This window comes from Trichechus manatus, unplaced genomic scaffold (genome assembly GCF_000243295.1).
Source record: "Trichechus manatus latirostris isolate Lorelei unplaced genomic scaffold, TriManLat1.0 scaffold00029, whole genome shotgun sequence".
Lineage (NCBI taxonomy): Eukaryota > Metazoa > Chordata > Mammalia > Sirenia > Trichechidae > Trichechus > Trichechus manatus.
In genome coordinates, this window is record NW_004443965.1 from 12,481,572 (window position 1) to 12,487,277 (window position 5,706).

The window sequence follows — 5,706 nt, forward strand, 5'->3', positions numbered from 1 at the left end:
CTTGCCTCAGTGTACCATTTGTTCATTTACTCGTTTCATATTTTTCCTAGATTTATTTATTTTAATTATTTCTTTTTTTTTTTCCTTGTAACCTGTTATTTAATTTTTTTTCTGGTTGAATTTAAACTATTTACTATACCAAAATTGTTCTTATTGTCAGTATTTAGGGGTTTACACTAAAGTTTTACCCAAGAATTTGAAAATGAGGAAGATAGAATTGCCCTCTTTGGCCGTGACCCCAAAAAGATTAAGAACCACTACATTAAAGGAATAGAATGGTTCCAAGAGCAGAAAACTTTACTGATCAGATTGACTGAATTTGCACATTGAAAGTTCTAATGGGCAGGGTAGGACTGGTTTGGGAGAGGGGGATGAGTCAGCCAGGGAAGCATAGAAAGAAGTGAGGCACAGAGGCAAATATCAACAATGCCCGCCTTAACTGCCCAAGGCAGAAACTATGTTGGAGAGGCACAAAATTACAACTTAGATATACAAATGTAATCTTAAAATTTTGCCTAAAACAAATCCCTCACCCCTTGGACAATGAGAAAAAAAATTAACTTTATTTAGTCCAATCAGACTTAACACTTTGATGCAATAATTAAAACAGTCTTTGGATCATGTGCAGTATTTAGACAAATAGTTACTCAGTCTCTTTCATTTCTGAGTCCCTCTCACCTTCTCTCTGAGATGGTATTTAAGTGTCTAGGGGCAGGGGAACTACTGAAACCGCATGGCTGTGAAGTGAAGGGGCTCTTAGACCCTATTAAGGATTGAATTGTGTCCCCAACAAAAAAATACGTATTGGAATCCTAACCCCTATACCTGTGGATGCAATCCCACTTGGGAATAGAGCTTTCTTTGTTATGTTAATAGACCATATCAGTGTTGGGCGTGTCCTAAATCTAATCACTTCTAAATTATAAGGAGCAGCATAGACACAGAGACAAGCAAGTACAAAAGGGGGAAGTTAGATGCCAGGTGAAGATCTCCAAGGAGGCGAGGAATGCTGACAGAGACAAGGATCTTCCCCTAGAATCGACTGAGAGAGCCTTCCCCATAGACGGTGCCCTGAATTTGAAATTCTAGCCTCCTGAACCATGAGAAAATAAATTTCTGTTCTTTAAACCACCCAGATGTGGTATTTCTGTTACAGCAGCACTAGGAAACTAAGACAGGCCCCTAGTGTCTTCCAGTCCTCTCTCATCCTGGTTGTGGGAAGAGACTGCTCCAACATCTGCTGGGGAATGGTAGCCCAGTTTTATCTCTAAGCTCTGTGCTGGCCTCTAGGCTGATATCTATTTTGGATAGGCTCAGTATCTATTTGTCTATGTTCAGGCAAGGCCTGGAGCCCCACCCTATAAACTCTTACATTGTAAGAGAAGGAGCCCTGATGGCACAGTGGTTAAGCGCTAGGCTGCCACCTGAAAGGTTGGCCCTTTGAACCCAAAGGAGGAAGATGTGGCAGTCTGCTTCCATAAAGATTTACAGCCTTGGAAACCCGATGGGGCAGTTCTACTGTGTCCTATAATGTCGCTATGAGTCGGAATGCAGTCAGTGGCAAAGGGTTTGGTTTTCCCTGCTGCAAAAGACCTCTTTACATAGTTAAAAAGCAAAGATGTCACTTTAAAGACTAAGGTGCACCTGACTCAAGCCATGGTGTTTTCAGTTGCCTCATATGCATGCAAAAGCTGGACAATGAATAAGGAAGACCAAAGAAGAATTGATGCCTTTGAATTACGGTGTTGGTGAAGAATATTGAATATATTGTGGACTGCCAGAACAAATAAATCTGTCTCGGAAGAAGTGCGGCCAGAATGCTCCTTAGAAGCAAGGATGGCAAGAATTTGTCTGATGTACTTTGGACATGTTATCAGGAGGATCCTAGTGAAGAACATCATGCTTGGTAAAGTAGAGGGTCAGCAAAAAAGAGGAAGGCCCTCAACAAAATGTATTGATACAGTGACTGCAACAATGGGCTCAAACAGAGCAACGATTGTGAGGATGGCGCAGGACCAGGCAGTGTTTCTTTCTCTAGTACATAGGGTCACTATGAGTCAGAATTAACTCATTGGCACCTAACAGCAACAATCTTTATGGAAGCAGATCACCAGGTCTTTCTTCTGCAGAGCCTCTGGGTGGGTTCTAACAGCCAGTCTTTAGGTTAGCAGCTGAGAGAGCTTAACCATTGCACCACCAGGGCTCCTATAAACTCTATAAATCTGCTAAACTCTACCTTCCTCTTGACGTTTGCTGAAGCAATGTATTAAATCCCAAGTCCCAGGTGTTCCTGTTACTATTGCTGCATAACAAATTACCCTAAAACTTAATGGCTTCAAATAACAATTTTTATTTTGCTCATGGATTCTGTGAGTCTGGAATTTGATCAGGGCCCAGCAGGAAGGGCTTCTCTCTGCTCCACAGTATCCAGAGTCTCATAATGATAAGAATTGACAGTTGAGGTGACTCAATGGCTGAGACTGGAATCATCTGGAGGTGTCTTCATGTACGCGTCTGGGGTGGGGTTGATGCTATCTGTGGGTTGGGACCTCAGCTGTGACCATCAACCGAAGCACCTACATACAGCCTATGTGAGCTAGGATTCCTTACAGCACAGTGGCTTCAGAGTAGTCTGACTTCTTACATGGTGACTTAGGATTCCAAAAGCAAGTGTCCCAGCAAACAAAGTGGAAACTGCTTAACCTTTATAACCTTGTCTAGGATATCACACAGCATCTGTGGTACTCTATCGGATTCAAGGGGAAGGGACATGAATCCTACCTCTTGATGGAAGGAATATCAAAGCATGTGGGATGGGAAATATTATTGTGGCCATTTTTTAAGAAAATGATCTGCTACACTGGGCAAGTGTAATCATATTTGTATGTTTGTCCTGATCTAACCGAATCTAATCAATCCTGTATGATTTTTTTTTTTTAGTAATCAATAGGTTTTATTTTTCTAGTACTGAAATCATCTATGGTTCTCAGAGCTAAATTTTTCGAAAGCTACAGTCAGCAATTTTTCATCAGAGCCCAAGGGAGAGGGGCAAGGGCAAAAGAGACAAGAGACAGAAGACAGGCATAGAGAGATCATTAGGTAGCAGCTGGGAGAGGGCACTTGCAGGGTCATTGTAAGTCAGAACCGACTTGACTGCAATGGGTTTGGTTTTTGGTCCTCTCAGTAGGTTACAAATCAGATCTGTTGACAACACTGAGGGGACCAGGTAGGGGTATGTGGATGGGAAATGACACAAGAAGGAACATCAAAGCCCCCACTAGAAAAAGAAAGTCATCAAGCCCCAAACAGAAGGGGAGCCTCCCAGTGCACCTCAGAAATGGGGCAACAGTAATGGAGATAGGAGCAGAGTGGGGGCACAGGGAGGAGGAGGGTTTTTTGTTTTATTCTGTTATAATTTTCTTTTGTTAAAAACATTTATTTAAAAAAGTGTCTTCTCCTTTATGACCAGGTGATATATATAACTGTAGGCTGGCCTTGAGTACTATGGAGAAAGGGAAAAGGGCAGCTGGGTGTCTCCCTAGGGTATCCCGTCTCTGGCCCCAGAGATCTAAAGGGGAAGATCTCTTCCCACGCCCACCCAAGCTGGGTGAACTCAACCCATCAGATTCAGGTTCTTGGCCCAAACAACTTGGAAGCCCCAAAATCCTTTGATGATAAACTACAACTCCCAGAACTCCCGGGGTCAGCAAAAGGAAGAACGGGCATTGCCGAGTGGAAGGAAGCCCCTTCCCCACAGACTGTCACACTTTCCCTGAATCTAGGCAGCTGGGATAATAGGCGTGAAATGAGGTGACAAGATCTCAAGAAGATGCCGCCCTCTTGCCCCCAACTCCCTCTATAATTTGAAGATTGCCCTACCCAGACCTCCCCTCCCAAACCCCTCCACCAAAAATAGAAGAGTTACTGTCCAGTCCATTCCAACTCATGATGTCCCCATGTGTGTCAGAGCAGAAATATGTTCCATCAAGTTTTCAATGGCTGATTTTTTCAAAGTAGATCACCGGGCTTTCTTCCAAGGTGCCTCTGTGTAGACTCGAACCATCAACCTTTCAGTTAGCAGTGGAGCAAGTTAACCATTTCCATCACCCAAGGACTCCCCTCAAAGCCCATTCTTCTGTTTATCTTCCATCCCATCCTCTCCTACCCCTGATCCCAACCCAGAGACCCAGAATGCCTAGGAGAGGGATAAAAAACAAACAAACAAACCCATTGCCGTGGAGTCAATTCTGACTCATAGCAACCCTATAGGACATAGTAGAACTGCCCCATAGAGTTTCCAAGGAGTGGCTGGTGGATTGGAACTGCCAACATTTTGGTTAGCAGCCAAGCACTTAACCACCATGCCACCAGAAGGGTAGGGGGTGTCAAAAGGTGGAAACAGCTTGTCCAGGCCCCAACAGAAGTCCTGGGAAGCAGCTCCAGGCAGGGAAGGATACAATGGCCTTATCCCAGGAAGCAGAGGACACGGCCCTGACTCAGATCACAGATCGCAGGGGTGTGGGGACATGGAGGTGAGGGCCAGGTGGCCCACCCCATCCAGGTCAATCTCCAGGCATTGGATGGAGGACAGTGAGTGGAAGAGGAGAGCAGGGTGAGGTGGTGAAGGGGTTCCAGTTTGCAGCCGTGACCAGTTTCCCCAGTAACACCAAGGCCACACAGGAACAAGGTGGGGTCACTCTTGAAACAAGGGCGGCTAAAGGCTGTCAAGATCTTTGAAGCCTGGGGCCTCAGCATCTTCCTTAGCAGCCTCTTCCTCTTTTTTCTCCTCTTCCTCTCCCTTCTCCTCCTCCTCCTGAGGAACCTCTGGCCAGGGAAGGGGAGCTGTTCTTCTGCACCTCCACGGGGAGAGGACTTTCACCCTCCAAGATGGCCACCACCTTCTCCTCAGGGTATTTAGCCTCCTTGGGACGTTTTGGGGAGTTTTCCAGCAGATCCCCCACTGGCCTCTTCAGCGCCCTTCCCATTCTTTTCCTTGGTTGACTTATGGAGGACCAACTTCCCATCCCCGTCACTACTGCCCTCAGCATTGCCCTGTTTTTCGCCATCACCCTCTCTGGCCTGGGCTCCAGCTCAGGCTCCTCGACTCGGCTCTTTTACTGGGAGGATTGGTAGCCAGAAGCCTTGACGGTAGGGTTGATCTCAATCTCCCACAACCCTGAACCCTTTCCTCTTGCTGTGTTTAATGAACTTCTGCTCGGACTCCTCCTAAGGAAAGAGGTCCCTGGGGCCCAGGAATGCTGTCTGGTGGATTCTCCCCCCACCCACCCACCCAAATACTTTGTATTTGTTGACTCTTGATTCCACTGCAGCTTCAGGCATTTTGTCAATCCAGGGGCCGTGAGGGTAGCCCTTCATTATGGCAAGCACAGTCCCCCACACTGTACTTTTCTACACGTTGGATCGTGATATGGTGGGGCTCTGGGTGCCCGTGGGTGTTCAGGGTCCAGGTGGGGCTGGGAAGCATGAGCCCAAGGGACTCCTGACCCAGGGACTTTTGACAAAAGATAAGGGAGTGTTAAAACTGTGATAGGTGTCCCTAGGTGGTGGAAATGGTTAATGAACTCAACAACTAACCAAAATGTTGGAGGTTCAAGTTCACCAAGAGATGCCTCAGAAGAAAGGTCTGGTGATCTACTTCCGAAAAATCAGCCACTGAAAACACTATGGAGTTCTACTCTGACACAT

At 46.0% G+C, this 5,706-nt stretch overlaps 1 pseudogene; it reads right to left on the minus strand.

Moving 5' to 3' along the window:
• Positions 1 to 4,714: 4,714 nt before the first annotated feature.
• LOC101343419 (hepatoma-derived growth factor pseudogene) lies at positions 4,715 to 5,376 on the minus strand (annotated as a pseudogene).
• Between the last annotated feature and the right edge of the window lie 330 nt (positions 5,377 to 5,706).